Source organism: Periplaneta americana, chromosome 8, assembly GCF_040183065.1.
Source record: "Periplaneta americana isolate PAMFEO1 chromosome 8, P.americana_PAMFEO1_priV1, whole genome shotgun sequence".
NCBI lineage: Eukaryota > Metazoa > Arthropoda > Insecta > Blattodea > Blattidae > Periplaneta > Periplaneta americana.
In genome coordinates this window covers 158357574-158365640 of record NC_091124.1, presented here as the reverse complement: position 1 = coordinate 158365640, position 8067 = coordinate 158357574, and the positions used below count along the sequence as shown (strand labels likewise).

At 39.7% G+C, this 8067-nt stretch overlaps 1 long non-coding RNA gene across 2 annotated transcripts; it reads right to left on the bottom strand.

Moving 5' to 3' along the window:
- Positions 1–1489: 1489 nt before the first annotated feature.
- Positions 1490–6978, bottom strand: LOC138705192 (uncharacterized). Of its 2 annotated transcripts, none has more exons than XR_011333653.1 (3): positions 6467–6978; positions 5306–5555; positions 1490–1822 (listed from the first exon to the last, which is right to left on the bottom strand). It is a non-coding gene; the product is annotated as an uncharacterized lncRNA (long non-coding RNA). The 2 variants fall into 2 exon arrangements; XR_011333654.1 differs by having other exon boundaries at positions 5306–5548.
- Positions 6979–8067: the final 1089 nt, after the last annotated feature.

Sequence of the window (8067 nt, the reverse complement as noted above, 5' to 3'; positions counted from 1 at the left end):
CCGCCTCAATTTGTAATTTTCTATTGTCTGCGATCATTAACACTTAATCTGAGAACTCTGTAAAACTATATTTCAACGTTATTCAGACAAAAAACCTTTGTTATAGATTAAGAATCGAACCAGCTCTCTTCTGGGCAATACGCAGAAGTCTTAGGTTCTGGCTACTGAGACAACACGAAAGCTTTCATTTCTGCGCGGAGTGTCGTTCTAGTCATGAAGGTTCAAATGTCGATTTAACTACACTATTTATCTATATACTTATCTATTATTTATGTCATATTGCCATATGTTTTGCAGTTTTTGAAGTGAATTTCGGAACGATGCTAGCAACAAACCAAATTGTCTGAATTTAAGTAACTCAATATTCGTTATCTTGTGTATCAGTGCTCTGGTGTCCGATCATGCGCAGTGTCTTACATCTGGGACTTAAGAATATTCAATCGTCTCATCCTTTTCTTGGGGAACTGCACGTACTGAAAACATACCTTGCAATATTTGAAATAAATTCTTAATTTCGTGATTATCAATAATCCAGAATATGAACTTTCAACTAATGATTTTGTTACTTACTAAAATTATCTCATTTACACATGTCCCTCAAATGCTAGTGCAAGAAAATAGATTATAAATGCGATGAAAGAGTAATGACACGGAGAAAAATTCTCTCCGGCGCCGGGATTTGAACCCGGGTTTTCAGCTCTACGTGCTGATGCTTTATCCACTAAGCCACACCGGATGCAACTCCGACGCCGGTTAGAATCGTCTCAGATTAAGCTCCAACTCTTGGGTTCCCTCTAGTGGCCGCCCTCTGCACTACGTCATAGATGTCTATGAACGCAGGACCGAAGTCCACACGTGCTGAGGTGCACTCGATATGAGTGACTAGTTGGCCGGGATCCGACGGAATAAGCGCCGTCTTAAATCACGAAGTGATTTTACGCATATCATATATATTATTATTTTAATGTACCGAAGTACATATATTTCCATGCAGATATTCTGCGTCATCATACGATGAAAGAGTAATGGAACGGAGTTGTATCCGGTGTGGCTTAGTGGATAAAGCATCAGCACGTAGAGCTGAAAACCCGGGTTCAAATCCCGGCGCCGGAGAGAATTTTTCTCCGTTCCATTACTCTTTCATCGTATGATGACGCAGAATATCTGCATGGAAATATCATATGTACTTCGGTACATTAAAATAATAATAAAATAATATAAATTATAAATGGTTAAATGTAAAATTTCTTCACTCTTGGTGGAAACATCGTGATAATTGGGATTCATTAATTAGAAATGTATTTGAATAATCACTGCACTGTAATCAATATATACTTATTTTATTTTGTTACTGTTTTCTTTTACCCCCTCCCCATAACCATCCCACATCCCCAATGTTAAGGAATAAAGGTTGGGTCACCCACCCACACACCCAATCCCTAATGACAAGGAATTAATATTAGAAATAACTATTAAACTTCACTTAAATAATTTTTTTTATTTATTGTATCACATACAAAGACTTAATGTTTTCACTTCTCTTTTATTCTTTTATTTTGTTTTTGTTTTTGTTTTTTTTTTATATGTATGACAACACTTGATTTCACTTCTTATTTTGTTTTTGTTTTCACTTTTCACTGCACTTTTCACAATCAAGGTCTGTGATTTCCATTGCATTCGATGGTTCCGTTTCTGGGGAACTGTGTTCATCATCCTCTGGTGGGTTATTCAACGCCGCCTGCTGGAGATGTACCAATGGATTGTTCGGGGCTGCCTCCTGGAGATGTGCTAGTGGATTGTTCGGGGCTGCCTGCACCATTATCTAAATTAAACACAAAAATAAAATATTGAGACATTATTAACGCTGAATCTGAGCATATTACATGAAGTTGGATTTATAAATGAATAAATCCAAATTCAAATATACATTATTAATAAGAAATTGGACAGCATGAATCTAAACCAGCGTTGTCAGACACAGCCTAAACGGAGCGGAGCGCTCCACTATAACTCGTTGCGAGCTCCGGTGCTTCCACAGACATAAGCAAGTTCACGCTCCGACTGGACGTCTCTAGCGCCACAACCGGTTTCGGAGCTTACAACTCTGACACTACTGATCTAAACCATCGCTCTGGGTGAGCAGCATTGAACACTGATAAATGAATAAACTCGATATAAATATAAATACTAAGCTTATAAAATATAAATATAAACTTGATGTAAATATTATAAATTTTATTTCACTCAACAATAGGATTTTATTCTTCTAACAATAATTTCTTTCTACAATTCGCCTTGAACGCTCTCGTCAACAATTGGATTTTCACTCAACACAGTATTCGTTATAGCACTCCACCGACGACAATGACAATTTACTTGGACTAGTACGAATAACAATGAACTGTTAATCTTAACTAATATTTACAAAGCACTATTTACAAATCAGAACTGTCAGTTCTCAGTTCACAGTTCTTCTAGCTCAGTCACTCGAGTTCACAGAATCTCGAACCACAGACCTTCAGAGACAGTTCACTGTACTCGAACTCGGGTCCCTCCAACTGCGGTCCACTGCACTCGAACTCAGGTCCCTCCAACTGCGGTCCACTGCACTCGAACTCAGGCCTTCGGATGCTGATACAGTTGCGGACGCACACTCGAGTCGAACTCCGGTACACAAGACTGGCTTGCTTGCTCTGGTTTTCTCACTGACTGGCTGACTAATCAACTGAAAAACTACTCGAGTTCGCTGGCGTTTCTTCTTTTATAGCGAAATCATAGTTGCGAGAAATTTCTACAGCTGTGCAGAGAATTATCTGGATATCTCCACTTCGACGGACTTCTCGAAGAGTCGGGAAGGTCCGTTCCCCCTTCCCTCCGTAAGCAGCTGCGCGCGCGATCTCCCCTCGTCGCGTGGGCCCTTTCCCCTTTCTCCGCCGCGCGCCGTTCCTTAGTGCTCCGTGAAGCCCGCGCGATCTGCTTTCTTGCGGGACGCTGGTCGTGAGTTCGAATCTCACGTCGCTGTCACAATATAAATAACAATAACAATTTTAATAACATTACAATTATGAATTAGAATATTAAATATACTTACGTTTGCACGATGTTGTGCTAATAGATAAACAAGCATGTTTCAGCACAGTGGTACATTGAAAAAGCCGCTACATGAGGCTGAGCACATGTTATAATGTGAATGTGACCATCGCAATGATGTTGGTGATGACTGATGCAATGCTATTTGAAATTCATCTTGAAATTATGACTGCATTCAGTACGAAATTGCTTATATTATATTCCCCCCACTATTTTCCTCTCTATGGGGTAGCCTTGCACATGTCACTAACGCGTATCAGATCTCAATTTGAAGTTTGCTATGACCTTGTGGAAGACAACTTCTCCATCATCCCTTGTGGAAGACAACTTCTCCATCATCTCTTGTGGAAGACAACTTCTCCATCATTTCTCATGCAGAATTACACTAATATAATTGAATAATTGGTACTCGCCTTCCTTTTTCAAGAATTCAATCTTGTGCATCTTCTTTCCTCCGCCTATTGGCACCTGCCCCTCGTACTTTAAAATAAGTCTTGGTCCATTGTTGGCGTCGTTTAATGTTTCTCACTCATTTCCGCAAATCTTTGCGGTAGAAACACGGACATTTAATCTGAAAGCGCTACAATTACTACCCCGTACTTAGTTGTTTCCCGCTCCAGCGATTTTACTGGATACTCAGTTTTCAGTTTTAGCTCCCCAATATTATGGTTTTTTTTTTTTCACATACTCCCCAGAGCCCAGGCGAGAGAGAAGCGTGCAAGAATTCATATCGATTTAATACTGCATACCAAATTGATTGGCTTTATATATCTATTGAGTTGGAGCAAAAAGTAGCTCTATCGATTTATCTTCTGAGGTCTGATACATCGCGGGACCAACGCGAAGCTTATCAACTGTGAACTCGCTTGGAGTTCAAGGTCACTGGAGTGTGCCACACACGCGCGCAACAATCAAAACATATGTCAGCTAGCTTAAAGGGCAAGGTTGATACGAGACCGAGACAAAAATACACATCTCCCATGAAGCATGCCACATACGCGCGCAGCCACAGCAATCAAAACATATGTCAGCTAGCTTAAAGGTCAAGGTTGATACGCGACTGAGACAAAAATACACATCTCCCATGAAACATGCCACATACGCGCGCAGCCACAGCAATCAAAACATATGTCAGCTAGCTTAAAGGTCAAGGTTGATACGCGACTGAGACAAAAATACACATCTCCCATGAAGCATGCCACATACGCGCGCAGCCACAGCAATCAAAACATATGTCAGCTAGCTTAAAGGTCAAGGTTGATACGCGACTGAGACAAAAATACACATCTCCCATGAAACATGCCACATACGCGCGCAGCCACAGCAATCAAAACATATGTCAGCTAGCTTAAAGGTCAAGGTTGATACGCGACTGAGACAAAAATACACATCTCCCATGAAACATGCCACATACGCGCGCAGCCACAGCAATCAAAACATGTCAGCTAGCTTAAAGGTCAAGGTTGATACGCGACTGAGACAAAAATACACATCTCCCATGAAACATGCCACATACGCGCGCAGCCACAGCAATCAAAACATGTCAGCTAGCTTAAAGGTCAAGGTTGATACGCGACTGAGACAAAAATACACATCTCCCATGAAACATGCCACATACGCGCGCAGCCACAGTAATCAAAACATGTCAGCTAGCTTAAAGGTCAAGGTTGATACGCGACTGAGACAAAAATACACATCTCCCATGAAACATGCCACATACGCGCGCAGCCACAGCAATCAAAACATGTCAGCTAGCTTAAAGGTCAAGGTTGATACGCGACTGAGACAAAATACACATCTCCCATGAAACATGCCACATACGCGCGCAGCCACAGCAATCAAAACATGTCAGCTAGCTTAAAGGTCAAGGCCGATACACGACTGAGACAAAAATACATACCTCCCACACAGATGACAAATTCAAACAAGTCTCAACATGTCTCATAGCCCCCACAGAGATATTACGAACCCCCACCCCACAGAGATGACCACGCAACAACATGTCATTATGGTAATAACTTCATTTTAACCCCTCTTTTCTACGGTTTTAGTAAATGACGCTTGGCCCACTACGGTTCTGAACCCTTCAATTGTTCTTCCTGTAACACATCGTTAATTGAGATGCACTGCATGGTAATAAATGTACGTATGAGCTAAGAAAACTGAGAAAAGAAAAATTATTATTCAGTAATTCAATATTGGTACTCCAACTTACGAGTGTGCCATGTGCAGAAGACTTGTGGTCCTTCAAGTATCTGTCAATCTTGAATGAAGAGTTGCACACCTGACAAGGGAAATCACCACTGCTGCGTAGCTCCCTCGTATGACGCCGCAGGTTTAAGACTATCGTAATAATTATCCTGCGGCATATACTGCACTGATATTCATTGTTACCGTCATGTTTGTCTTGAACGTGGCTCCTCCGATCTTCATTGGGCTTACACTGGTGGCCATAATTCTGGAAACTTTTTATTTTTGTAGTGAATTATAACATCTGCATTGATTCACAGATTTGTACAAATGAAAATATTCGTGACTGATTCGTTAATTATGGGGTTATAATAAAGGTATTATATTAAATCCTGAATATTTTAACAATAAATAATCATTACTATGTGGGAAATTATGTTCTTGTCGTTTAAGATCTAAATATTAATTTCAGATTTCATTATTATTTTCCATTATTTACTGTAATAAAAACTAGTCTATTGTTGATTTTAAGATCATTTTTGATCGGTAGAAGCATTCTTGAGCTTACAAGATTTTGTGGATTTGTACCTCTGCCATACCTTCTGGACGCCAGAAACTGTAGCACCATTACCAAGTTTTCTTGCCATTTCCTTGAATATGTAGTCTTCATCTCGAAGTGTGACTGCCCTAGAAGGTGTTGAGTCTTTTTGTGGAGCCATTGTAATAAAATGATCAATAAAGTTTGTCGTAAAGCAATCAGGTGTTCACCTAACGAAATCTTAAGTCAGACTAATGATAGAAACAAATTAATAATGTCTATATGTTATGCTAACAGTGCTCAAGAATGCTTGTACTGATCAATAATAATCTTAAACTTAACAATAGGCCAGTTTTTATTACACTAATTAATGGGAAATTATAATGAAATCTGAAATTAATATTTAGATCTTAAACGACAAGAACATAATTTCCCACATAGTAATGCTTATTTATTGTTAAAATATTCAGGATTTAATGTAATACCTTTATTATAACCCCATAATTAACGAATCAGTCACGAATAACATTTTCAATTGTACAAATCTGTGAATCAATGCAGATGTTATAATAATTCAGTAGGCCTACAATAACAAAAAGTTTCCAGAATTATGGCCACCAAGTGTACAACTCGTGCCCCACGACTCACACAGAGACTGTCTACAATCCATCTTCTAGGAGGGTTGACGCGGATATGACATCCAGTTCACCACGGAGTTGAACTGAACTCTACTGAGTAGTGATGGGCCGCTCATGAGCGAGTCGTTTCGAATGAACGACTCCCGCTCTGGAGCGGCTCTCCGCTCCCTCCTTACAAAAGAGCGAGTCGTTCATTGCATTTCGCTCCCTACTCTTGGGAGAGCAAGGCAACTTCACCTCGTTCTCTTGCTTCTGGCTCACTCCCAACGCTCCGCTCCCTCCACAACAGCACAGCGCTCCACAGCTCCTTTACAGCTGTAACGATACGCAGCACGTCTGTCAGTGTAGTCATGCGCTTCAATGCAGACACGTTTAAACGTTGCCTATTGTCATGTTTCTGTTCTCCTTATTGCTAAATAGATCATGTTTGCACATTAGCCGTTTTTATGTACCATTGTACACTTTCATAATTGCTATTTATACTACTTTACCAACAGTAACGTCGCCAGGATCAGAGCAAGGGAGGTGCGGATGGGGTGCGAGATTTAAAAATGGGGTGCGAGCTGTAAAAATGTGGTACATAAAAAATTCAAAATGTTCTTTCATGCACTTGCGCGCATACTATACATCTGTTTATTATTATTATTATTATTATTATTATTATTATTATTATTATTATTATTATTATTATTATTATTCAATACATTACGATACGCTATGTGACGCAGTTTTTTCACATGCAAGAAATTGCTTGTTTGTTTTTGTTCTTCAAAATAATTTATGCCTAGTATTTTGTTAATAAGTTGCCCTTTGGAGTGTGGAAAGGGGTGCTCCGATTTTTTATGGGGTGCTTGCGCACCCTTTCGCACCCCCCTAGCGACGTCCCTGTTTACCAACACTTTCAGAACTGTTTTTAATTGATCTGTTTATACTACATACTAGAGTTGGGCAACACGATTCTTTTTCAGAATTCGATTCCAACGATTCAATCATACATTACGAATCGATTCTAACGATTCGTTCACGATTCTTCTCAGTCTGCGATTCCAACTATTCTTTTGAATCGTCAACGAGTTCACGATTCTTCCTACTCTGCGATTCCAACGATTCGTCAACGAACAACTTACAGGAAACTTTCCATTGCAAACCACGCGTAGAACAAAAACGTTCTACATCTCTCGCATAGATGGCATAAGAGGCGAGACATTGAATTGCCTCTTTCTCATTGGCTGGAACCATTCAGCATGACCTCCATTAATCTACAAAATTACCCAAGATAATGTTTCTAAATTATAATTTATCAACTGAACCTTATTACGAAGTACATTTTTTGCATTACATCTCTATTTAACTATGCACATTTCAGGTGTATGTTCATTATTTTCCATACTTAACAAATGCAGTATTTTGATTTCACTCTCGCTCGGGAGCATTCGGCACGGTTCGGAAATGTCCGTTGACAGGTTACATCAAACAAGTAAATAGGATCGTGGGTTACGATACCATGTCAATTCGTTACTATTCTTTTGAACGACGATTCGTTACGATTCTTTTGAACGACGATTCGTTGATACCACGAATCGATTCTTACGATTCTTTATTATTAGTCGT